Below are 27,740 nucleotides of genomic sequence, written 5' to 3' on the forward strand. Positions count from 1 at the left end.
GAAAACCCTAAAGATACTACCAGAAAATTACTAGAGCTAATCAGTGAATTTAGCAAAGTTGCAGGATACAAAATCAGTACCCAGAAATCACTTGCATTTCTAAATACTAACAATGAAAAATCAGAAAGAGAAATTAAGGAATCAATTCCATTCACCATTGCAACAAAAAGAATAAGATATCTAGGAATAAACTTATCTAAGGAGACAAAAGACCTGTACACAGAAAATTATAAGATACTAATGAAAGAAATCAAAGATGACATAAACAGATGGAGAGATATTTCATGTTTCTGGGTAGGAAGAATCAATATTGTGAAAATGACTATATTACCAAATGCAATCTACAGATTCAATGAGATCCCTATCAAATTACCAATGGCAGTTTTCACAGAACTAGAACAAAAAATTTCACAATTCATATGGAAACACAAAAGACCCCAAATAGCCAAAGCAGTCTTGAGAAAGAAGAATGGAGCTGGAGGAATCAACCTTCCTGATTTCAGATTATCTACAAAGCTACAGTCATCAAGACAGTATGGTACTGACACAAAAACAGAAATATAGACCAATGGAACAAGATAGAAAGCCCAGAAATAAACCCATGCACCTATGGGTACCTTATTTTTGACAAAGGAGGCAAGAATATACAATGGGGCAAAGACAGCCTCTTCAATAAATGGTGCTGGGAAAACTGGAGAGCTACAAGTAAAATAATGAAATTAGATCACTTCCTAACACCATACACAAAGATAAACTCATGGGTTAAAGACCTAAATGTAAGACCAGAACTATTAAACTCTTAGAGGAAATATAGGCAGAACACTCAGTGACATAAATCAAAGCAAGATCCTCTATGACCTACCTCCTAGAGTAATGGAAATAACAGCAAAAGTAAACAAGTGGAACATGATTAAACTTAAAAGCTTTTACACAGCAACGGAAACTATAAATAAATAGTTTATTTATTTATAAATAAATAAATTTATTTTTTTTAAATAATAAAATAAAACTCTTTGTTCAGTTCAGTTCAGTCGCTCAGTTGTGTCTGACTCTCTGCGACCCCATGAATCGCAGCATGCCAGGCCTCCCTGTCCATCACCAAGTCCTGGAGTTCACTCAAACTCACGTCCATCGAGTCGGTGATGCCATCCAGCCATCTCATCCTCTGTAGTCCTCTTCTCCTCCTGCCCCCAATCCCTTAGAATGGGAGAAAATAATAGCAAATGAAACAACTGACAAAGGATTAATTTCCAAAATATACAAGCAGTTCATACAACTCAATGCCAGAAAAACAAACAACCCAAAAAAGTGGGAAAAAGACTAAACATACATTTCTCCAAAGAAGACATACAGATGGCTAGCGAACACATGAAAAGATGCCCAACATTGCTCATTATTAGAGAAATGCAAATCAAAATAAAATGAGATATCACCTCACACCAGTCAGAATGACAATCATCAAAAAATCTACAAACAATAAATGTGGGTGAGGGTGTGGAGAAAACACTCTTGCACTGTTGGTGGGAATGTAAATTGATATAGCCATTATGGAAGACAGTATGGAGATTCCTTAAAAACTAGGAATAAAACCACCCAGCAATCCCCCTCCTAGGCAAATACCCTGAAGAAACCAAAATTGAAAAAGACACATGTATCCCATTGTTCATTGAAGCACTATTTACAATAGCTAGAACATGGAAGAAACCTAGGTGTCCATTGACAGATGAATGGATAAAGAAGTTGTGGTACACATACACAATGGAATATTACTCAGCCATAAAAAGGAATGCATTTGAGTCAGTTCTAATGAGGTGGATGAACCTAGAGCCTATTATACAGAGTGAAGTAAGTCAGAAAGAGAAAGATAAATATCATATATTAAGCATATATATGGAATCTAGAAAAATGCTACTGAAGAATTTATTTGCAGGACAGCAATGGCGAAACAGACATAGAGAATAGACTTATGGACATGGGAAGAGGGGAGGAAAGTACGAGATGTATGGAGAGAGTAACATAGAAACTTACATTACTATATGTAAAATAGATAGCCAATGGGAATTTGCTGTATGTCTCAGGAAACTCAAACAGGGACTATGTATCAACCTAGAGGGGTGGGATGGCAAGGGAGATGGGAGGGAGGTTCAAAAGGGAGGGGATATATGTATACCTATGGCTGATTCATGTTGAGGTTTGACAGAAAACAACAAAATTCTGTTAATTATCCTTCAATTAAAAAATAAATTTTAAAAATTAAACTTAAAAAAAATCTAAGATCATGGCATATAATCCCATCGCTTCATGACAAACAGAAAGGGAAAAAGTGGAAGCAGTGACAAATTTTATCTTGTCGTGCTCCAAAATCATCAAGGATGGCAACTGCGGCCATGAAATTAAAAGATTCTTGTTCCTTGAAAGGAAAGTTATGACAAATCTAGACCTAAAAAGAAGGGACACCACTTTGCTGACAAAGATCTGTAGAGTCAAAGCTATGGTTTTTCCAGTAGTCAGGTGCAGATATGAGAGCTGGACCACAAAAAAGGCTGAAAGCCAAAAAAATAAAAAAATTGATGCTTTCAAATTGGGGTGTTGGAGAAGACTCTTGAGAGTCTCTTGGATTGCAAGAAGATAGTACCAGTCAATCCTAAGGGAAATCAACCCTGAATATTCATTGGAAGGACTGATGCTGAAGCTGAAGCTCTAATATTTTGGTCACCTGATGCAAAAAGCTGACTCATTGGAAAAGACCCTGATGCTGGAAGAGACTAGGGCAGGAGAAGAAGGGGATGACAGAAGACTAGATGGTTGGATGGCATCACCAACTCAATGGACATGAGTTTGAGCAAACTCCCAGAGATAGCGAAGGACAAGGGAGCCTGTTGTGCTGCAGTTCATGGGGTCCCAAATAATCAGAGAAGACTTAGCAACTGAACAGCAAAAACAACATAACAAAAGCAATGACAAGCAAAGGTTAAAGTCAAAGAAGCAGGTCCATCATGGAGTCAGAATTGGCTCTTCTCTGGTACAATCCCTGCTTGAAGAACTAAGATCCTGCAATCTGAGAGGCAAGGCCAAAATAAAAATAAATAAACAAATATTATTTTAATTAAAAAAGTTAAAAAATATATTTATGGTCTACATACTACTTGGGGATGCAGTAAAGGGTTAACTCAGTGTTCATGGGTTACATAATCCTGTACATTCCAGAAAAAGCACTGGCCCTTGAGTAACTTCTGGGAGATGATCTCTGAACTGTTATCTTACCCAATAAGAGTAGTTTTGTACACTTGAAGTTTTGGGTCACACTCTGTGAGTTTGATCAGATAGTTTTTGCTAACAATGGGAACACCAGTTTTTGCATACCCGAGGCCCTGGGCCGTGCTGTGTCAGTTTGACCTCTAAAGGGCTGGAGACTAAGTAGCTAAAGTCAGTCACATAGGGGCTGCATGTCATTACAACTAACCCCCAATTAAAATCCTGGCTATCAGGGCTTGAGTGAATTTTGCTGTATTAGCTTTCTTGTAGCTCAGATGGTAACGAATCTGCCTGCAATGCAGGAAACCTGGGTTTGATTTCTGGGTCGGGAAGATCCTCCGGAGAAACGAATGACAATCCACTCTAGTATTCTTGCTCGGAGAATCCCATGGACAGAGGAGCCTGGCAGGCTATAGCCCGTGGGGTCGCAAAGAGTTGGACATGACTGAGCGACTACTACTATTATTATTGGCAACATTTTGCAGGTGTTATTTCATAGTTGGCTAGGAGAATTAAGGCTGTTTGTGGGATGCCAGTGTGAGAGGACAGCTGGAATCTTGCGGCTGGTTTCTCCTGGACTTTGCACCTTTCCCTTTTGCTGAGTCTATGCTGTGTCCTTTTGCATAATCAACTATAACTGGGAGTACAAAAACTTTCTGACTCTTGGGAGTGTTTCCAGCAAATCACTGAAACTGAGGGTGGTCTGGGGATACTCAATGCAAAAGGCATGCTATTTCTCCTGCTGCTGCTATTTCTCCTACTAGATTATAATTCCTTGAGGTTAAGAACCACTTCTCTTCTGTATTCCTTTAATATCTCACGTATTTCATGGAGGCCAAAAATCTAGACCTTGCTATTTACCTATTTTATATATAGTACTATGTATCTGTTTATCCCTAAATCCTAATGAATCCCTCCCCTACCACTTTCCCCACTGGTAACCATAAGTTTGTTTTCTATGTCTGTGAGTCTATTTATGTTTTGTAAATAAGTTCATCTGTATCATTTTTTTTAGATTTCACATGTAAATGATATCACATGATATTTTTCTTTGACTTTCTTCACTTAGTATGATAATCTCTTGGTCCATCCATGTACTGCAAATGGGATTATTCGTTCTTTTTGATACTTGGGTAATATTTCATTGTATGTACATCCAGATCTTCTTTATCCAGTCATCTGTCAATGGACACTTAGGTTGCTTCTAAGTCTTGGCTATTGTAAATAATGCTGCTATGAACACTAGGGTGCATGTGTGGTTTTTTTTTTTTTTTCCAAATTTGAGTTTGTGTCTTTTCAGGATATATGCCCAGGAGTGGGATTGCTGGATCATATGATAACTTTATTTTTAGTTTTCTTAAGAAAACTCCACACTGTTTGCAATTTACATTCCCACCAGCAGTGCAAGAGCATTCTGTTTTTACCACATCCTCTCCAGAATTTATTATTTCTAGACTCTTATGATGGTCATTCTGACCAGTGTGAAGTGATACCTCATTGTGGTTTTGATTTGCAGTTCTCTAATAATTACCAATGTTGAGTATCTTTTCATGTGCCTGCTGGCCATCTGGATGTCATCTCTGAAGATATTTCTATTTAGGTCTTCTGCCCATTTTTTGATTGGGCTGTTTGTTGTTTTTTGATATTGAACTGTATGAGCTGTTTGTGTATTTTGGAAATTAATCCCTTGTCAGTTGCACCATTTGCAAATATTTTCTCCCACTAGGTATGTTGTCTTTTCATTTTGTTTATGGATTCCTTTGCTGTGCAAAAGCTTTTAAGTTTAATTAGGTCCCATTTGTTTATTTTTGCTTTTATTTCCATTACTTTAGAAGATGGAGCCAAAAAATATTGCTGCAATGTATGTCAAAGGCTGTTCTGCCTTTGTTTTCCTTTAGGAGTTTTATAGTATCTGGTCTTATATTTAAGTCTTTAATCCATTTTGCATTTGTTTTTGTATACGAAGTTAGAGAATGTTATAATTTCATTCTTTTACTTGTAACTGTCCAGTTTTTCCAGCACCACTTATTGAGGACACTTTCTTTTCTCCATTGTATATAATTGCTTCCTTTATTGCAGATTAATTGACTGTAAGTACATAGGTTTATTTCTATGCTATTGATCTTTGTGTCTATTTTTCTGTACTGAGTTTTATTATTAGGTTAGGGATTGCAAAGGGGAAAAAAAAGAAAAAAAGCAATTAACAATTTCATAGATCAGGAGTAAGTTAATAAGAGGACCAAGAAAAAGAAAAGACAGTGAGAATAAAGAAGACGATAAGGGGACACATGAAAGAAGACAAACAGAATAAAAAGGCTCAACACCTCAATTCCTTCAATCCAGGAAGATCCCTGGAGAAGGGAATGGCTACCCACTCCAGTATAATTTTGCCTCGAGACTTCCACGGACAGAGGAGCCTGGCGGGCTACAGTCCACAGGGTTGCAAAGAGTTGGGCATAGCTGAGCGACTAATGCACACATTTGATCTTGGACTTTTTAGTCTCTTGAACTGCGAGAAATAAATTTTTGTTATATAAACCATTCAGTCTAGAGGATTTTGTTATAGCAACTCAAGCAGACTAAGAAACTCAACAATTACATGTAGACATCTACAGATTTATAAAGCCACTTTTAAGGACTGCCCATGATTCCATTATAAAAAAATAATGGGAAAAGAACTATGTTGACAGACATTTAAACTTGTATTAGTTGTTATGGGTTAAGTTGTATTAAAAGTTTTGTGGCTCAAACAAGTTATTTTTCTTTCATATAACAAATCCCACAACTCTGCTGCTCAGTCATACAAGACAGCAGATTCTTTCTAGCTTGTTATTCTGCCTTCTCTCAAAATGTTGTTCTTGTCTACATGGCTAGAGCTGACCCAAGCATCATGTTTTCACTTGGGAGAAAAGTGTGCTTAGTCACTCAGTCATGTTCAATTCTTTGAGACCCCAAGGATTGTAGTGCACCAGGCTTCTCTGTCCATGGGATTTTTCAGGCAAGAAATACTGGAGTGGGTTGCCATTTCCTTCTCCATGGGAGAAGAGAAGAACTGGCAAGTGCTATCAGGTGATACAGAAGTTAAACACTTACTTCTACTGATATTATGTTACAGGGCCACATGAAACTTCAGGGTCAGCTGGGAAATGTCTTCTGCAGTGGAGTAGTTATGTATCCCCTCAGGGGAGTGGAGATCCTATTAGTAAAAGGATAAGGAAAGGTTAGGTGGGGCAGAAATTAGTAATCTGACATACAGTTGTTTGTTGCATTTCATTTATCTCTGTGACCTTAGGTTAAATTTCTAGAAGTGAAATTTTCAGATCAAGCATTGCACAATTAGTTTCTTTATATATGTACTGTCACACTGCCCTTCAGAAATAATTTATATTATATTCCCACTGACATTATGTGAATACTGAATTTCTGACATCTTTGCCATTTTTTGAGTTAATCTTTCCAGTCTGAATGTCTAAAAAAGGTAAGTCATTATTAATTTTATCTTCGTTTCTTTTATTAGTGCTGAGACAGAACTTATCTTCATATATTTAGGGGTCATTTGCATCTTTTTCATTTCAGATTGCCTGATCATGGTCTTGGCCTCTTTTTTTCCTATGGCATGCTCATCTTTTTTCCTATTGTTTTGAAAGGAACCACTGTTTATCACGCACCATATGTTGCAAATTTTTTTCCAAAGTGCCGTTTGGGTTTTAATCTTATGGATTTTTTTTCCTTCTAGACAAAATTGTAAACTTTTTATGGTCAAATTTATCATTTTTTTTATGATTTGATTTTGTCATATTCAGAAATGCCTTCCATCTCAAGATTATACAAGTATTCATCTGTATTACCTTCTTCCATCCTAAAGGAGATCAGTCCTGGGTATTCATTGGAAGGACTGATGTTGAAGTGGAAACTCCAATACTTTGGCCACCTGATGCGAAGAGCTGACTCATTGGAAAAGACCCTGGTGCTGGGAAAGATTGAGGTCAGGAGGAGAAGGGGACGACAGAGGATGAGATGGTTAGATCGCATCACCGATGCGACAGATTTGGGTGAACTCCGGGAGCTGGTGATGGACAGGGAGGCCTGGTGTGCTGCGGTTCATGGGGTCTCAAAGAGTCGGACACGAGTGAGCGACTGAACTGAACTGAACTGAAGGTATAATTTTAATAGGTACATATTCATACGGCTAAAAAAATAAATCCTCATAGTACAAAAATTACTTCTAGTCTCTTCTGTCTCATCAACTTCATAACCCTCCTCCTCCTTCAGTGTAAACTTATGATAGAATGAGAACAAAAAAGGCAAGTAACATATTAGACTTTTTTTTTTTTAATTTCATTTATTTATTTGTTTCTGGCTGTGCTGGGTCTTCATTGTTGCTCGGGCTTTTCTCTAGTTGCAGCAAGCAGGGGTTACTCTCTAGTGTGAGTGGACTTCTCATTGCAGTGGCTTCTCTTACAGTGTTTCAGAGCACAAGCTCTAGGGCATGCGGGCTTCAGTAGTTGTGACTGTGAGCTCAGAAGCTGTGGCTCCCAGGCTCTGGAGCATAGGCTCAATAGTTGTGCACAGGCTTAGTTGCTCCGAAGCAAGTGGGGTCTTCCTGGACCAGGCATCAAACCTGTGTTTCCTGCACTGGCAGGCAGATTCTTTATCACTGAGCCACCAGGGAAGCCCTAACATATTAGTATATTTTAAAAATTGTTTTGACCTCATGGCTCCATTGAAAAGGCATCAGAGGCCTTTCAGAGTCAGACTACATTTTTAGAACCACTGGAGAAGGCAATGGCACCCCACTCCAGTACTCTTGCCTGGAAAATCCCATGGATGGAGGAGCCTGGTAGGCTGCAGTCCATGAGGTCGATAAGAGTTGGACACGACTGAGTGACTTCCCTTTCGCTTTTCACTTTCATGCTTTGGAGAAGGAAATGGCAACCCACTCCAGTGTTCTTGCCTGCAGAGTCCCAGGGACGGGGGAGCCTGGTGGGCTGCCATCTCTGGGGTCGCACAGAGTCGGACATGACTGAAGTGACTTAGCAGTGCCAGCCTGATGTGTGTGTATGCTAAGTTGCTTCAGTCGTGTCTGACTCTTTGCAGCACCATGGACTGTAGCCCACCAGGCTGCTCTGTCCATGGTATTCTCCAGGCAAGAATACTGGAGTGGGTAACAGATTAATTCACTATATAATTATGCACCTTTTTCAGTGATTTATAATTTTTACAACCTTTCTAAATAACTGTCTTGTAGTATTATTTATTTTTAACTTAAGCAATTATGAAAGTTCAGAATAAAGAGTAACGGCTCCCATGTGTATACTACTTCTCTTCATGGTAACAGTGGTAGCAATTTGTTGTATATACTTCTAGATCCTTTTTCTATAAATGAGTTTTCATATATATGTGTGTATTGGGGCTTCAGGTTTCAGGGGGGAGGCCCCTTCCCAAACACACATATATAGGATTGTGTTGTATAGATTTTTTTCCTGTAACTTGTCCTTTTTACTTTACAGTCTGGAGATCTTTTCATATTGTTACACATAAATGTTCTTCATTAAAAAAAAAATAAACACAATATAGTAACAACTCTGTGACAGGGACATTTTATTAGTTGTGGGGAGGAGAGGAGGGAAAACCAAATTCATTCTCGTTTCCATATGGATGACCAACGTTACCAATCACAATCATTTAGATTAAATGAATAATTTAATCCACTTTCCCTTTCAGTCTCTTTTCAACTTGTTTATTCATTTTTCTTTTATATGACTATAATTTATTGAGCAGATATAGTCATGAAAGTGAAAGTCTCTGAGTTGCGTCTGACTCTTTGTGACCCCATGGCCTATACAGTCCATGGAATTCTCCAGGCCAGAATACTGGAGTGGGTAGCCTTTCCCTTCTCCAAGGGATCTTCTCAACCCAGGGATTGAACCCAGGTCTCCTGCATTGCAGGCAGATTCTTTACCAGCTGAGCCACCAGGGAAGCCCAAGAATACTGGAGTGGATATCCCTTCTCCAGCAGATCTTCTTGATCAAGGAATTGAACCAGAGTCTTCTGCATTGCAGGCGGATTCATATAGTCATAGTTTCTTTTAATTAAAAAAAATTTTAAATATAGCTAGTGTACAATATTATGGTAGTTTCAGGGGTATTACATAGTGATTTGATATTTGTATATATTCAGAAATGATCACTTCAGTAAGTCTAGCAACCATCTGTCCCTATATGAAGTTATTGTAATGTTACTGATCATATTCCTTATGCCATATATTATATGGCTGTGACCTATTTATTTTATAACTGGAGGGTTGTATCTCTTAATTCCCCTCACCCTTTTTGTCCCCACTCCCACCCACCTTGTTTATACTATTCTATGTTTACTATCCCATATATATTTTTTTCACAAGGAAATGAAGTACCTTTATTATCTTCCACAATGTATTTAAGGAGTATTGCTCTTAAAAGCAATTTGAGTATGAATACAAATACATTTTTTTTTTCCCCCACAGGAATTGAACCTGGGTCTCCTGCATCACAGGCAGATGCTTTACCATCTGAGCCACCAGGGAAGCTCTCATATATATTCTAGTTAAGACCTATTGGGCTTCTCTAATAGTTCAGTTGGTAAAGAATCTGCTTGCAATGTAGGAGACCCTGGTTTGATTCCTGGGTTGGGAAGACCCACTGGAGAGGAGATAGGCTATCCACTCCAGTATTCTTGGGCTTCCCTGGTGGCTCAACTGGTAAAGAATCCACCTGCCATGCAGGAGACCTGGGTTTGATCCCTGGGTTGGGAAGATCCCCTGGGGAAGAGAACCCACTCCAGGGGGTAGAATACTACCCATTCCAGTATTCTGGCCTGGAGAATTCCATGGACTGTATAGTTCAGTACAGTTCAGTCACTCAGTCATGTCTGACTCTTTGCAACCCTATGGACTACAGCATGCCAGGCCTCCCTGTCCATCACCGACTCCCAGAGTCCACCCAAACCCATGTCCATTGAGTTGGTGATGCCATCCAACCATCTCATCCTGTTTTCCCCTTTTCCTCCTGCCTTCAATCTTTCTCACTATCAAGACCTTTTCTTTCTTTTTTTTAAGGGCATTTTCTAATGAGTCAGCTCTTGGCATCAGATGGCCAAAGTATTGGAGCTTCAACTTCAGCGCAGTCCTTCCAATGAATAATCAGGACTGATCTCCTTTAAGATGGACTGGTTGGATCTCCCTGCAGTCCAAGGGACTCACAAGAGTCTTCTCCAACACAACAGTTCAAAAGCATTAATTCGTTGGCACTCAGCTTTCTTTATAGTCCAACTCTCACATCCATACATGACTACTGGAAAAACCATAGCCTTGACTAGACAGACCTTTGTTGGCAAAGTAATGTCTCTGCTTTTCAATATGGGGTCACAAAGAGTCAGACACGACTGACTTTCACTTTTCAAGACCTATTGTGTAAACTTTAAGCAATCAGGAAGCAGTTTTTAAGGATATCAATTCTGATTATTCATTGAAAGGACTGATGCTGAAGTTGAAGCTCCAATATTTTGGCCACCTGATGCCAAGAGCTGACTCATTAGAAAACGCCCCTAAAAAATAATAATAATAAAGAAAGAAAAGGCCCTGATGCTGGGAAACATTGAGGGCAGGAGGAGAAGGGGATGGCAGAGAATGAGATGGTTGGATGGCATCACTGACTCATTGGACATGAGTTTGAGCAAGCTCCAGGAGATGGTGAAGGACAGGGAAGCCTGGTGTGCTGTGGTCTGTGGGGTCACAAAGAAATGGACATGGCTGAGTGACTGAAGAACAGCAACAATCATATAAAAAAGAAAAAAGGATATCATATCACTATCCATATACATTTTATACATGGATTATCAAGTTGTATAAAAAATCTAATTGGGACTTTAAAAATTATCTGTTTTTGAACAGGAAATGCATGGGCCTGATTCAAAGTGTATTTGTGCATATTGGAAAGCAGTCATAGCAGATAGTATGTGGATGCTAATGGCTAGTAGAAAATTAATTTATGACTGTCATATCCTTAGTCTGTGACATGACCATTATTCTGGCTTTGGTTTGCATCTGTTTTTTTTTCTCAGTCTTATTTGTATTGCAATTAATTGTATATATAATTGTATCTCTTCCCAAAAGAAGTATGGGCTTCCTATGGGCAGCATTTGTGTTGACTTCTCTTTGTAGTCTAGTGCCAAGTATATAGCCCAGATCCTTGTGATGGCATTAAAGAGAGAGAAAAAAGATTGGTTTTCATGTGTAGGAAGGTGAGGTGTGTTAAGACTGGGCACAGCAAGAGTAGACACTGAAAACTGAAAACTATTGTCATTTGAAATACATAAACAATCATCTGCCTCCTAGAGGGAGGGACTTGATTTATATCAAGGTAATCATCCCTGAGTTCCAGGCAAACCTTTCTAACATTGCTTTACTTGTGCAAATGCAAAGTGTTTGGAATGCAGCTGTGGTCTAGGAGCTAAAATACCCCTTGTAATTTTATAACACTTGTCTTAATGCCCGGCAGAATTGGTATTATGTTTCCTTTAGACTCTTATTTAGAGAAATGTTTGTTTCCTGGATTCCAGTTGTCCCATGTAATCACTTCTGTGTATTCTTGGCCTTGCCTGTAGTTTTATAATTTATGCTCTTATTTGCCCATAGGAAATCACAGAGACCCCAAAGACTGTTGAAACAATATTCAGACTTGGTCATCCTTTCATGCTAGAGGAGAAACTGTCCAAGGAACTGCTCTGATTTTGATGCTATTTGACGTAAGCTAGACTGTCTATTTCTAGACTATCTATTTCTATGCCAAAGCCTTTGACTGTGTGGATCACAATAAACTGTGGAAAATTCTGGAAGAGATGGGAATACCAGACCACCTGACCTGTGTTTCTCTTGAGAAACCTGTATGCAGGTCAGGAAGCAACAGTTAGACCTGGACATGGAGCAATAGACTGGTTCCAAATAGGAAAAGGAGTACATCAAGGCTGTATATTGTCACCCTGCTTATTTAACTTATATGCAGAGTACATCATGAGAAACGCTGGGCTGGAAGAAGCACAAACTGGAATCCAGATTGCCAGGAGAAATATCAATAACCTCAGATATGCAGATGACACCACCCTTATGGCAGAAAGTGAAGAAGAACTCAAAAGCCTCTTGAGGAAAGTGAAAGAGGAGAGTGGAAAAAGTTGGCTTAAAGCTCAACATTCAGAAAACTAAGATCATGGCATCTGGTCCTATCACTTCATGGGAAAAAGATGGGGAAACAGTGGAAACAGTGTCAGGCTTTATTTTTTTGGGCTCCAAAATCACTGCAGATGGTGACTGCAGCCATGAAATTAAAAGATGCTTACTCCTTGGAAGAAAAGTTATGAACAACCTAGATAGCATATTCAAAAGCAGAGACATTACTTTGCCAACAAAAATCCATCTAGTCAAGGCTATGGTTTTTCCAGTGGTCATGTATGGATGTGAAAGTTGGACTGTGAAGAAAGCTGAGCACCGAAGGATTGATGCTTTTGAACTGTGGTGTTGGAGAAGACTCTTGAGAGTCCCTTGGACTGCAAGGAGATCCAACCAGTCCATCGTAGAAGAGATCAGTCCTGAGTATTCATTGGAAGTACTGATGCTGAAGCTGAAACTCCAGTACTTTGGCCACCTCATGCGAAGAGTTGACTCATTGGAAAAGACCCTGATGCTGGGAGGGATTGGGGGCAGGAGGAGAAGGGCACGACAGAGGATGAGATCATTCGATGGCATCACCAACTCGATGGACAACTCCTGGGTAAACTCCAGGAGTTGGTGATGGACAGGGAGGCCTGGCATGCTGCAATTCATGGGGTTGCAAAGAGTCGGACACGACTGAGTGACTGAACTGAACTGAGACTGTTGATAGCGCATGTTTTTATTCAAGACTGAATATCCTAGACTTTGATAGCTTTGCTAATATTGAATTATTGTATTCTTATGTACTATAATATTTAACACTCAGAAAACATGTTAAATATTTCTCAACTAGATTAAATAAATAAACTACGTTTAGAGAAATGAAGAAGCAGGACCACATCTACATCTGAGAATAGGGATGGTGGTCACAGATTCTGGTGGTCACAGAATCTGTAGTCTCTTGGAATGACATATATCCTGGGAAAGAAAACAAGAATATAGGATATGGGTGAAGGGAAACTGAATTCTACTCTGAGGGGACTTTCTTGGAGGCCCAATGGTTAAGACTTCATTCTTCCAACACAAGTGATGTGGGTTCTATCCCTGGCTGGGGATCTAAGATCCCACATGCCTCACAATGTGGCTGAAGGGAAAAAAAAAAAGATTGAATTCTACTCTGAGCTTCAAAGAATTTGATGCCTGGACTGCAGGCATTAGTGTGTTAGAGCTTTCTGGCTAGCAAGAACCAATTGCTAGGGGACTTACCTGGCGGTCCAGTGGCTAAGACTGCATTTCCACTGCAAGGGGCCTGGGTTAGATCCCTGGTCAGGGAACTAGACACCACATGTTGTAACTAAGAGTTCGAAGTGGCCATTAAAGATCCCTCATGCCACAACTAAGACTCAGTGCAGCAAAATAAATAAATATGAATATACATTAAAAAAATTTTTTTAAAACAACCAAATGCTAAATTTTCAGAAATCTTGTGAGTTGATTGTTAAATTGTTAGTAGCTTAAAACTGGACATGGTCAGAGTATTTACACCATGGAAATCAGCAGACACATAAATGGACACACTCCTGATTTCCCCAACCCCCAAGCCAGTTAGACCTGTACTAGCACATGTCTTACTCCAGGTAAAGGAGACAGACTCACAGTATGGTGACATTCTAGACATTCCTCATCTGCTTGGGGCAGTCTCAGTGGACACCAATTTCCCTGGTGTCATTATTAATAGCTCCCCTTCCACTGTTGAAAGTATCTAGTTTGGACAGTAAATATTTGTTTATTCTAGCTAAAGGGCTGTCCCTTAAGGAGCAGTATGATGGCCCTGTAGTCTGGCAGATGACCAGATTTGCTGCTACTGCTGCTGCTAAGTCACTTCAGTCGTGTCCGACTCTGTGCGACCCCATAGACAGCAGCCCACCAGGTTCCCCCATCCCTGGGATTCTCCAGGCAAGAACACTGGAGTGGGTTGCCATATCCTTCTCCATGGCCAGGTTTAGGGACTCCTAGTTCAAGGCCCAAATTGGGACTTGGAAGTGCAGAGTCTGAGAAACACTATCTACCACTATCCTTTGGTTTAACATCTTTTAATTCATTCCTTCAAATGCTAGTGCTAATCAAAAATGCGTTTTCAAAAAACCTTGTTTCATTCATTTTAAAGGGAAAAATTGCAATGCCTGAAATTTCAACCCAAGATCCCATATAATTTTTGCAGAAAACTATAATAACCAGGATTCCACCCCTGAGTCAGGAAGACTCCCTGGAGAAGGAAATGGCAGCCCACTCCTGTATTTTTGCCTGGGAAATCCCATGGACAGAGAAGCCTGGTGTGCTATAGTCCACAGGGTCACAAAGAATTAGACACGACTGAATGACTAACACTAACTATAATAACTAAGTAATACAAATAAATGAAAAAAAAGTAATACAAATAAATGTAAATAAGTAATAAACAACAATTTGAAACTATAGACACATGAGTTGTATATAAAGTGACATGTAATGAAAAGTTGTTGTACTTGCCCAAAGATGAATTAAGGATCTGGTGGTGGATGGCAGAGGAGGAAGCAGGGAAGCATTTCTGGGAAGGGAGTGAAGAGGGGCTAATGGATGTTAAAATATTCAAGATCATGTTGCAGGGAGGAAGCCAATTCTGACTCCATGTTGGAACTGTTTCTTTGATTTCTTTTCATTGCTTTTGTTATTATAATCACACTTAATAGCTTCCCTCAGAGGACCCTGCCCCTCTGTTTCACTGTAAACTAAAGTGCCTTTGTTCAGCTCATACAGAAATAATTTGTCTCTACTTAACTGTGAGTAGAAGAGAATTACACACCCCTTCCAAAGGCTGGCCCTTACTGTCTGACTCTTGGCAACCCTATGGACTGTAATCCACCAGGGTCCTCTGTTCATGGGATTCTCCAGGCAAGAATACTGGAGTGGGTTCCCATGCACTTCTCCAGGGGATCTTCCTAAGCCAGGTATCGAACCTTTGTCTCTTACGTCTCCTGCATTAGCAGGCAGGTTCTTTACCACTAGCACCATCTGGGAAGCCCATCTAGCTCTCCCTAAAAACATTGTCAGCATTTTTTTTTTTTTTTTTTACTTTTTCATTCTGTTTACTGCACAGCTCTTTGTTCAATGGCTAATGTTCTTTCCCCCTTCTTTCTGCACCATTTTTCCCCCCACCAGTATTTGAACCATTTGGAGGTTCATACTACTTTGGACTCGATATGTTCTTAAAAATAAAGTTATGACACAAAAAACCCCTAGGACAAAATAAAAGCTAAAGAGAAATGTCCTTCAAAACAGACTGAAGAATCCCTCTCCCTGAAAGCACATGAAATCATATGCAATACAAAGTCAAATATAGCATACAATTCAGATTTGTTCCATATGATATTCTTTAACTAGAAACTGTTGTGTCACATGTATTAGTGAGTGGGTCTTTGTCTGAAATCATAATGTCAAAATATTGCTGCTTATAAAATGTTTCTTTAGGATTTTTCTTTTAACATCTACACACTGCTGTATTTGTTTAGTATTTATTTAGTTTTGGCTTCACTGGGTCTTTGTTGCTGCATGTGGGCTTTCTCTTGTGGCAGAGAATGGGGGCTACTCTCTAGCTGCAGTGCTCAGGCTTCTCATTGCAGTGGCTTCTCTTCTTGTAGAGCAGGGGATCTAGGCACATGGGCTTCAGTAGTGGCAGCATGTGGGCTTGGTAGTTGTGACTTGCTGGCCCTAGAGGGTGCAGGCTTCAGTAGTTGTGGCTCATGGGCTTAGTTGCTCCAGGACATGAGGAATCTTCCTGATCAGAGATTGAACCCATATCCCCTGCATTGGCAGGACAATTCTTATCCATTGCACCACCAGGGAAGTACCTCTTTAGGATGTTTTTGAGTGAAAAAACATTATACTGGAGAATGAGTTGTCAGAAATTGGACATTTTTTGAGTGAAAAAACATTATACTGGAGAATGAATTGTCAGACATTATGGTTACTGTGATGAAATGTTATAAACTGAATAGCCTCTACAGGTTAAGAATGATAAATACAAAAAATTTAGCCTGTATACAATAATAGCATGATACGTTGCCATTCCATTTTGAAATCTTTCAGTATTTAGTAAAGACTTGTTAAATGTGCCAGACACATCTTAGCTTTCACCACTGGAAACAGAAGGAAGGGATGCATGCCCATTCATGGGATCAAGGTGGGGGCGGGGACTCTATAGAACACTAAGGTGTTCTAAAGAGGAAAAAAATCACACTTTTCAATAGCTGCACGAGAAGTTCTAAGGCAATGGGGGAAAGCCTTTAGAACTATGATGAAAAATTATTCAGTTCAGTCGCTCAGTCGTGTCTGACTCTTTGCGACCCCATGAATCACAGCACGCCAGGCCTCCCTGTCCGTCACCAACTCCCGGAGTTCACTCAAACTCTTGTCCATTGAGTTGGTGATGCCATCTAGCCATCTCATCCTCTGTTGTCCCCTTCTCCTCCTGCCCCCAATCCTTCCCAGCATCAGGGTCTTTTCCAACGAGTCAACTCTTCACATGAGGTGGCCAAAGTATTGGAGTTTCAGCTTTAGCATCAGTCCTTCCAATGAACACCCAGGACTGATCTCCTTTAGGATGGACTGGTTGGATCTCCTTGCAGTCCAAGGGACTCTCAGGAGACTTCTCCAACACCACAGTTCAAAAGCATCAGTTTTTCGGTGCTCAGCTTTCTTCACAGTCCAACTCTCACATCCATACATGACCACTGGAAAAAACATAGCCTTGACTAGATGGACCTTTATTGGCAAAGTAATGTCTCTGCTTTTTAATATGCTGTCTAGGTTGGTCATAACTTTCCTTCCAAGGAGTAAGCGTCTTTTAATTTCATGGCTGCAATCACCATCTGCAGTGATTTTGGAGCCCCCCAAAATAAAGTCTGACACTGTTTCCCCATCTATTTCCCATGAAGTGATGGGACCAGATGCCATGATTACCAATCCTTAAACATTTTTTATATTATTTACTTGATTTTTAAAAAGATAACATCACTATATAGTTTTATGATTATGTGTATTCTTAATCACCTTCCACGCTGAAAAGTATTCTCATGGGATCAAGGTCTCTGTCCTATTTCTAACATAATAATCATAGTGTTGCCTGTTAGGGCTTGAATGACTAGATGCCCTAGAAAGTTATGGCCTTTCTTGAGCAGCCCCACCCCTTCTCATACCTGTCTCCCAAGAAGAGTTTATTCTCCTTTCCAGAACTCCAATGTTACTTATTTTGTATTATGTCTCCTCATTGTCTTATGAGGGTCAGAAACTCAGTTTAATTGCCTTGCTACACTCACTTGCCAGCACAGGACCTTGAACCTGGTAAGTGTTGAATAGCTTTGTGTTAAATGTTTCTGCACCTTGAGTAAGCTTATATCTTTGGAAATCTTTCTAAAAACTTTTCCATTATTTCAGACTCCCTCTCCAACAACATTCCTACTTCAAAGTAAAAAGAGAAAAAGTCCTTGCAAAATCACAATTTCCTATAATTAGTTGCATAGAAAAAAAATCATGTTGAAATCATGAGGTCCAATCATACATCATCCCCTGAGAATATTTTCCTTCTTTCACATAAGTATCAATCATTATCAAGAGAAATAACTATTTATTACACTCAATTCATTATTCATTACTCATAAATATTTGAGTTGAATCACTCCAGATGAGATTTGGTAATAAAAAATGCAATTTTAAGTCTCACTTTCTGTTGGACTACTTGATTTCAGAACTTCTTAGAGCTTCAAGTATACATTTTTTCTAAATTGTAAAATGAATGAATCCAGTTTGTCCCTTACACTGGTGACCATCCATTCACTGGAAATGGAAAACAGTATCTATTTAGCTCCTCTGGAAGCCATCAGCTGCAAGATTGGTAGTTTCTATTTCCTATTTCTTTTTATAAAAGCTTAATATTATTTTTAAAAGTATTAATTTACTGGTGGAAGTATAAATCAGTTCTATTTGAAATATGTACATTTATACATTTGACCTAAAAATTCTACTGTTAGAACTTAATGCTACATCTTAATGATGTGTCTATGTAGGTTCATTGGGGGATGTTAGTAACGGGGGTTATTAACATGCATCTGTAGAGAGTTTGGTACATATGGAAACTCTCCATACCTTATGCTCAATTTTGCTGTGAAAGTAAAACTGCTCTAAAAATGAAAGTCTGTTAAAATAAATAGAAATGAATAAATAGGAAAGACGACAAGGGGAAGTCATAGCATTAGTAATAGATGGCAAGGTAATAGATTCAGCAACTCATCTCCAGATTTTGTGAATCACCTCTATCCTTCTTCTTCCTTCTTCTTAATTACATCTTCTTTAAATTATTGGAAATAGGCATAATTATAATACACTTACATTCTATAAAACTAATATAAGTATATCCTGCCTCTCAGGAAATTTATGTGGGAAAAATCTTCTTTATAGAAGAATTCTAGATTATAATACAGAATAATTGATAAAATCATGGTATTACCACACGTTCCTTAATGAATGAATCTAGGAAATGATTGTCAATAGCTGCTAAAGCCATTGGGTGGAAAGTTGATGGGAAACTATAATGAATGGATTAGGTCAATAGCATCAGAAACCCAAATCAATCTTAACATCACAGAAAGAGAGAACATTATTACATGCCTTTTGATGTAATGCAATAGAGAATATATAGTGCCACCAATAAACTATTTGGGGCAGGCAAAGTCAGACTTGAAGCTGATCAAACCCTGGATCTAACTACCAGTCTACAGGAAATTCAGAGAATTGAAGAACACATTAGGGGAAAAACATGGAGATTCTGTTGGCCAAATCCAGAGTATGGGAAATTCTATAGAAATACAAACAACCTGGGTTCTTCAACATTAACAAAAATGAAGAGACAGAAAGAGAGAGATAAGAGGAGAGAGAGACAGAGAAAGAAAGAGAAAAAGAGAAGGAAAAAGAGAGAGGCTATCTTAAGACATCAAACACATTTCTGTTGGGGAGGAAACTTTTCCTCATTCCTCACAGCTTCTCTAGCAGGCTTTACAAAATTTTCTGGTTAATCTAACAACAGATTAACAGGAGAAAGGGCATACACATTTATTTGATGTTAGAAGTTTTATGTGGCTTGAAGAGACTTCATAAAGACAAGAGAAAACCCTTACAAGCAGCAGCGAGGCTTGTAAACATTTATACAATTCTCCAAAAGAGATCACATTAAAAGAGATATGACAAGACAAAGGAAAGGGACTTTGAGCTTCAAGAGGTGGCAAGTTGTAGGTAGGCAAATATATGAGGACACTGCTGTTGCTGCTAAGTCGCTTCAGTCGTGTCCGACTCTGTGCGACCCCATAGACGGCACCAGGCTCCCCCGTCCCCGGGATTCTCCAGGCAAGAACACTGGAGTGGGTTGCCATTTCCTTCTCCAATGTATGAAAGTGAAAAGTGAAAGTGAAGACGCTTAGTTGTGTCTGACTCTTAGCGACCCCATGGACTGCAGCCTATCAGGCTCCTCCATCCATGGGATTTTCCAGGCAAGAGTACTGGAGTGGGGTGCCATTGCCTTCTCCGGGATAAAGGCTAGTTAATAAGATTTATCGGAGAAGGCAATGGCACCCCACTCCAGTACTCTTGCCTGGAAAATCCCATGGATGGAGGAGCCTGGAAGGCTGCAGTCCATGGGGTTGCTGAGGGTCGGACACGACTGAGCGACTTCACTTTCACTTTTCACTTTCATGCATTGGAGAAGGAAATGGCAACCCACTCCAGTGTTCTTGCCTGGAGAATCCCAGGGATGGGGGAGTCTGGTGGGCTCCCATCTACGGGATCACACAGAGTCGGACACGACTGAAGTGACTTAGCAGTAGCAATAAGATTTATTTATTGTAGAGAGTTTTTTTCAGCTCCATCTCATCTTGGGTGATAAGGTTTTTATTTTCTTCCTTGTATGGGAAGTCTTTCTTTGTCTCTGTCTCTCCATTTCTTGTTAATGTTGAAGAACCCAGGTTTTTTGTATTTGTATAGAATTTCCCATACTCTGGATTTGGCCAACAGAATCTTCATGTTTTTCCCCTAAGATGTTCTCCAATTCTCTGAATTTCCTGTAGACTGGTAGTTAGATCCAGGGGCTTGATCAGATTCAAGTCTGACTTTTCTTTCCCCAAATAGTTTATTGGTGGTACTATACATTTTCTATTGCATTTTTTTCAGGAAGAGAGGAGGATGCTTGAGAGCTCATCCTGTTTGCCTTTATCTCAAAATCATCCTCATGTCAGAGGGACATATTATGGGGTGATATATTCTGATCTTCTATACATCTGTAGACTAAATCTGGAATTCACATTAAAATTATCCAGTTTGGGAGGGGGTAGACAGGAATGTACGTGAATAAGATTGTGTATTGATACCCACTAAAGTAAGATGGACAGGGAGGCCTGGCGTGCTGTGATTCATAGGGTCGCAGAGAGTCAGACATGACTGAGCGACTCAACTGAACTGAACTGAAAGATGATTTGTCTATTAGCTTCAATTTTGTATGTTGTTGTCTTGAACGACACAAGCTTGAACTGCATGGGTCCACTTATACATGATTTTTTTTCAATAAATATGTTCTGTACTGCGAAATTTGGGATTCAGTGGTAAAGAACCCGCTTGCCAACACAGGAGACATAAGAGAGGTGGATTCAATCCCTTGGTTGGGAAGATTCCCTGGAGGAGGGCATGGCAACACATTCCAGTATTCTTGCCTGGAGAATCCCCATGGACAGAGGAGCCTGGGGAGCTATAGTCCATAGGGTCGCACAGAGTAGGACATGACTGAAGAGACTTAGTACATGCGTACTGTGAGATTTGCAGTTGGTTAAATCTGAAGATGTGGAATTGCAAATATGAATTTATACTCAAATTTTCAACTACATGGAGGGTATGTGCCCTTAACCCTGCGCTGTTCAAGAATCAACTGCATATTTGGACCACAATAAGATATTTTAAAACAAAGAGTCTAGGTAATATTAGATTTCCCCACCCAGTTTTGTGAGAAGTAACTTGCACACAAGGAGCCTGAAAAGCTGTGCCCAGATGTTTTTCCTTGTATTTAGTCTAAAAATGTCTAGCTATGTATTCTTGTTAGAAAAAATTTCTATGAAAGAAATCTATGAACTGACTTTCTTCAAGTTCCCTTGAGATTGAAAGAAACTTTGACTATGCTTGCAATAAATTGTTGCCTTGACAATTATTTGAACAACCCTGAGAGATAGGTAGTGTAAATATTAGCATGCCCATTATTTACATAAGGAATTCTGAAATTCAGAAAAGTGGACTTTCCCAAGGTCAGAGAGTTCTACCTGAATAATTGGAAGAATTATTTTTAATAATTATTTTATTTTTTCATGTGATACTTAGTTGGGTGGTATATCTTCTGCTCCAACTGCTTCTCCACTGCCCTCCACTTCCTTGAAAAATGGAGGGAGATGTCAATTATTTTGACCCCACAGAAACCAAGCTGTCTGCACTGCTGAGTATTAGACATCCTCTTTTTTATCTTGACACTATTGATTTGAGTTTAGATGTGCACAATGAAAGAACCATCCTCCTTTCTTTGTGGATCATTCTGACATATGATCACTATAATATCATACTACTAGAGCTTTACTATGGGCTTCCCTGATAGCTCAGCTGGTAAAGAGTCCACCTGCAATGCAGGAGACCCTGGTTCAATTCCTGGGTCAGGAAGTTCCCCTGGAGAAGGGATAAGCTACCTACTCCAGTATTCTTGGGCTTCCTGGTGGTTCAGGTAGTAAAGAATCCACCTGCAATGTGGGAGACCTCAGTTCAATCCCTGGGTTGGGAAGATTTCCTGGAGGAGGGCATGGTAACCCACTCCAGTATTCTTGCCTGGAGAATCCCCTTGGACAGAGGAGCCTGGCAGGCTACAGTCCATGGGGTCGAAAAGGGTTGGACACAACTGAGTGACTAAGCACAACAAGAACCTTACTATAAGAAGATTGCTTCATGTAGGAGAGGTTATTTTAAGGCTACTTAATGCTATTCATTTAGAGGAAAATACAGTACATTTCTCAGACTGGATGTGAAAGGAATATAAGACTTGGCTTGCAAAATATGATGTCTCTTTGTCAGTCAGACCACTGGTATTCCTCATATTCTATGCTCATTTTCGTTTTGTAAGTCATCTAAAATATTTTAGTCTATTTCAACTCTATCTGAAATAAATAAAAAAAGGCTTTTGTCCATTCTTGTTCCAGAAAATTAATGTGAAAGCAGAGTAGCCTTCTGGGTGAGGATGATGGTAGTTGTAACTAAAGTCATGTCAACTTAAAAAAACACAAAACACCACACAGCACAAGGGTTGTGAATTTCAGTTTTATTCAGGGACCTAACTGAGGACTATAACCCAGGAGACAGCCACTCAGTAGCTCTGAGGAAGCTGTTCCAAAGAGGTGGACAGAGCAGCCAGTTTATATGTGAGTTTTGGCTGGGGAATGTGTGCAGTCAGGGATACCTCTTGGCAAAAGATGCTGCTAGTCACAAAGAACAAATATCTCAAGTTAATGATTTTACTGCTTTTCTATGTATGGAAATGTGGTGTTGGAGAAGACTCTTGAGAGTCCCATGGACTGCAAGGAGATCCAACCAGTTCATTCTAAAGGAGATCAGTCCTGGGTGTTCTTTGGAAGGAATGATGCTAAAGCTGAAACTCCAGTACTTTGGCCACCTCATGCGAAGAGTTGACTCATTGGCAAAGACTCTGATGCTGGGAGGGATTGGGGGCAGGAGGAGAAGGGGACGACAGAGGATGAGATGGTTGGATGGCATCACTGACTTGATGGACGTGAGTTTGAGTGAACTCTGGGAGTTGGTGATGGACAAGGAGGCCTGGTGTGCTGCAATTCATGGGGTCGCAGAGTCGGACACGACTGAGTGACTGAACTGAACTGATGTATGGAAAGATGCAAGCAACTGGATTCATTAAAATTCTTCCTGAGATATACATCTAACTCTCTAAGGGGCCTGCCTGTCCCAAGCACAGAGAACTCTGTTCTCATCTTCATTTTCTCTGTCTGGAACATAGAATGTACTGTTGGTCAGAGACTGAAGGGGTTAATCTTTATGTAACTGGGTGGTAAACAACACCTTTTGTTTTTTGTTTACAGTTTTTTAGACATAAGTAAAAGTATAACCCAAAAGGAAGCTAGCACACCATTTAATTTGGCGACACTAAATTAATTAAGTAGCACATAGGAGAATGAAATTGAAATGGAGCAGAACTCTATGGTCCTTGTCCACCATGTCCTTTGCCTGCCTTTTGTCTGTGGAAAAGCTTTAGCCAAAGAATAAGCTTAATCAGAGAAGTGAGAACATGTAGAAACAAAGGAAAACAGTCAAAGGAGACCAAATAATAATGTTGTTGTTTAACTGTTTGGTCTTGTCCGACTCTTTTGCAACCCTATGGACTAGCCCACCAGGCTCTGTCCATGGGATTTCCCAGGGAAGAATACTGGAGTGGGTTGCCATTTCCTTCTCTGTGAGAACTTCCCAACTCAGGGATTGAACCTATGTCTCCTGCATTGGCAGGTGCATTCTTTGCCACTGAGCCCCCAGGGAAGCCCAAATAATAATAGTTTAGTTATTAAGCATAATCAAGGACCTTTAGTTCCTTCTCAAGGGCAATAGATGATATTCTGAGCCATATCCTATGACCTGTCATAGATACTGAAACCTCCACCAGGTGAGAAGTTAACTACATCATGACCAGACTGTGGTCATGACATAAGCTGCCACAATTCCAAGAACTGACCTCAGAAATGGAAATAAACTAGCCTTGGAACTGAAGATTAATGGCACTTAGAACAATCAAGCGGAGAAGGCAATGGCACCCCACTCCAGTACTCTTGCCTGGAAAATCCCATGGACAGAGGAGCCTAGTAGGCTTCAGTCCATGGGGTCGCTGAGTCAGACATGACTGACTTCACTTTCACTTTTCACTTTCATGAATTGGAGAAGGAAATGGCAACCCACTCCAATGTTCTTGCCTGGAGAATCCCAGGGATGGCGGACCCTGGTAGGCTGCCGTCTATGGGGTCGCACAGAGTCGGACATGACTGATGTGACTTAGCGGCAGCAGCAGCAGAACAATCAAGATGATGCTGGTCAGACCACCAATGACCAAGTTCAGAGCTGACTGTGCTGTATCCCCCTCCCTCAGCCTATGAAAGCTCTGGTCCACTGATTGTCAGTCAGAGGGAGGTGGCCTTTGGACAGAAGTTCCTCCTCCCCCCTGCCAGTTTCCAGCATCCAAAATAAAGCAAGCTTTTTCATCTACCTTGCACATGTGTGTGTGTGTTAGTTACTCAGTCGTGTCCGACTCTGTGACCCCATGGACTGTAGCCTGCCAGGCTCCTCTGTCAATGGGATTCTCCAGGCAAGAATACTGGAGTAGGTTGCCATTTCCTTCTCCTAACGTTGCCTATTTATTGGCGTTTGAGAAGCATGCAGCCAGACCCCACTTTCCATTACAAAATGACATGTATGGGCTGTGAGTAGGCTTTCTCAGGGAACTGTTTTTAATGTGGAAAGACTAAAACATGCTCTAAGTATAAAGATAATAACAGAGCTTTCAGTCTATTAACAAATATTGATTGTTGACAGTACCACTTAGGTCAGCACTCTGGCACTAGATCTGTATAAGCTGGAGGGAAATGGAATAGAAGCACAGTAATAACTTACTTCAGTTTACAAAAGAAAAGAAAGGGTGAACTTCAGCAGGAAATGAAAAACCAGTTCTCCACAATCAAGGCAACCAGATTCTCTTCCAAATTTTACTATTATATATATAATTTTTTTTTCCCCTGCCACATGGCTTGTGGAATCTTAGTTCCCTGACCAGGGATTGAACCAAGGTCCTCAGCAGTGAGAGTGTGGAGTAATAATCACTGTACCACCAGGAATTCCTTCCTGCAATGATTCTGATAGTAATCGATTAGATACTGGTAAGTTTGAAGCAGAAGCGATGGAAGGATTATAACAACTTGGAACTCTAAACTGTACTTAAAAAGAAGCAATTGAGAGGATAAGAGAGGGGAGAGGTAATATAAATGCTTTAAATTCGCATTTAACACTGAAGTCAGTACATCTAAAACTAATTAATGACAAAAATAACAGTATAATGAAAATACTAGCAGCCAACCTATTTTAAGTATTAATCGGGTAGGGGTGGCAAAGTGAGTGAAAGGAGTCAAAAAGTATAAACTCTACTTATAAATTGAATAAGTCCTGGGAATGTAGTGTACTGCATGGCTACTGTAGTTAATACTGCATGGCATGTTTGAATGTTGTTTAGAGAGTAGGTCTTAAAAGTGGAATGGTATTACTATTGCTACTGTTATTTTTAAGTTAATCAATGATGATTGCACATATATGCACATGTGAATATATTTATTGTCACTGAATTGCATACTTAAAAATGAATAAAATGATTATCCTTACATGTATTTTATTATAATTTTCTGGGCAACTGATCAAGATTATTTCAAAATTTTATCAAAGACTTTATGAATTTAGGTTGGACTTCCAAAAAGAAAGCCATGGACTTGCCTGGTGATCCAGTCGTTAAGACTCAACAGTTTCAAAATAGGGGGCACAGGTGCAATCCCTGGTTAGGGGACTAAGATCCCATATGCCATATGATGTAGCATATAAATAAATAAGTAAACCATGATTTAAAAAGAAAAAAATCTAACAGAGTTTGGAAGACTATAAGAAATATTTGGAAGATAAAAGGAAGAATGTTGTATAAACATTTAATATGATCTGATTGACACAAACTGTTAACTAGTACAAAAAGTCTTATAGGTAGTAAATGGATTTGGAGCAAAAGATTGTTTACAAATAATAAAAAATATAATTATAAAATACCATAGCTTCAGGCCTATTATAACAAGAGTATTTGGTCTATGGACCACAAACAAAATGCTAATAGAAGATAATTGAACCCTTACATCATACACAAAAATTGACTCAAAATGGATCAAAGACTTAAACATAAGACCTGAAACTATAGAGCTCCTAGAAGGAAACAAGCAAACCACTTCTTGATACTGGCTTTTGTAGTGATTTCTTGATATAACACCAAAAGCACAGACAACATTAGGTAAGTGAGACTATATTAAATCAAAAAGATTCTGCACAACAAGGGAAACAATTAACCAAATGAAAAGGCAACCTATAGAAAGGGCAAAAATATCTGCATATCATATATCTGATAAAAATTAATGTACAAAATATGTAAGGAACTCTTACAATTCAATAGCAAAACAAAGAAACAAAGAAAAAACCCACAGAAAACCAAAACAACAACAACAAACACACTGAAGTCAAATACCTGATTTTAAAATGGACAAAGGAACTGAACAGATGTTTTTCCAAAAAGAAGACATACAAATGGCCAACAGATTTATGAAAGGTACCCAACGTCACTAATCATCAGAAAAATGCAAATCAAAACTGTAGTGAGATACCACCTCACACCTGTTGGGATAGCTATTATCATAAAAGACAAAAAATAACAAGTGCTGTGGAGGTTGTAAATAAAAAGGAATCCTTATGTACTGTTGGTAGGAATATAAATTTATATAGCCCTTACCAAACCAGATTCATCTGTTGGATGTGCAGCAAGCTAAATGCAGAATCTTCCAAGATTTGCAGCAGAGGAAAGGTTTATCCACAAGGCAACTGAGCCAGAAGACAAAAGACCAAATCTCAAACCCACCTCTTTCAAGGCTGGGGCTCAGGGTATGTATGAGAGAAAGCTAAGGTGTGGAGGTTGTGGGAAAAGGTGATTGAAGATAAGAAAAAGGTGAGATAATCAGCAGTCCTCCTGCTTCTCGGGTGGCTCAGAAGTTAAAACATCTGCCTGCAATGTGGGACACCTGGGTTTGATCCCTGGGTCAAGAAGATACCCTGGAGAAGGAAATGGCAACTCACTCCAGTATTCTTGCCTGGAGAATCCCATGGATGGAGGAGCCTGGTGGGCTACAGTCCACAGGGTAGCAAAGAGTTGGACATGACTGAGCAACTTCATTTTCACTTTTCTTTTCACAGGGCAACAGATGCACCTAGGTTACAAGCTTCTTCATAGGATGAAAATGTGGTGTTAGCATGTTCTGAGGGTGGAGTTTTCGGTTCTTTGACATCAGAAGGTCACCAATCAGACACTCATGCATGCCCAGTTGAAAGGTTGAT

General features: G+C 39.6%; 1 long non-coding RNA gene across 1 annotated transcript; it reads right to left on the minus strand.

Annotated features, from left to right (window-relative positions):
- Positions 1-1,057: 1,057 nt before the first annotated feature.
- LOC147373723 (uncharacterized) lies at positions 1,058-27,298 on the minus strand. The gene is made up of 3 exons (XR_015162012.1): positions 27,142-27,298; positions 6,349-6,451; positions 1,058-1,197 (listed from the first exon to the last, which is right to left on the minus strand). It is a non-coding gene; the product is annotated as an uncharacterized LOC147373723 (long non-coding RNA).
- Positions 27,299-27,740: the final 442 nt, after the last annotated feature.

The sequence above is a fragment of the Bos grunniens genome, chromosome 4 (genome assembly GCF_055505025.1).
Source record: "Bos grunniens cultivar Pamir isolate PY7600 chromosome 4, Bosgru_T2T1.0, whole genome shotgun sequence".
Taxonomy (NCBI): Eukaryota; Metazoa; Chordata; class Mammalia; order Artiodactyla; family Bovidae; genus Bos; species Bos grunniens.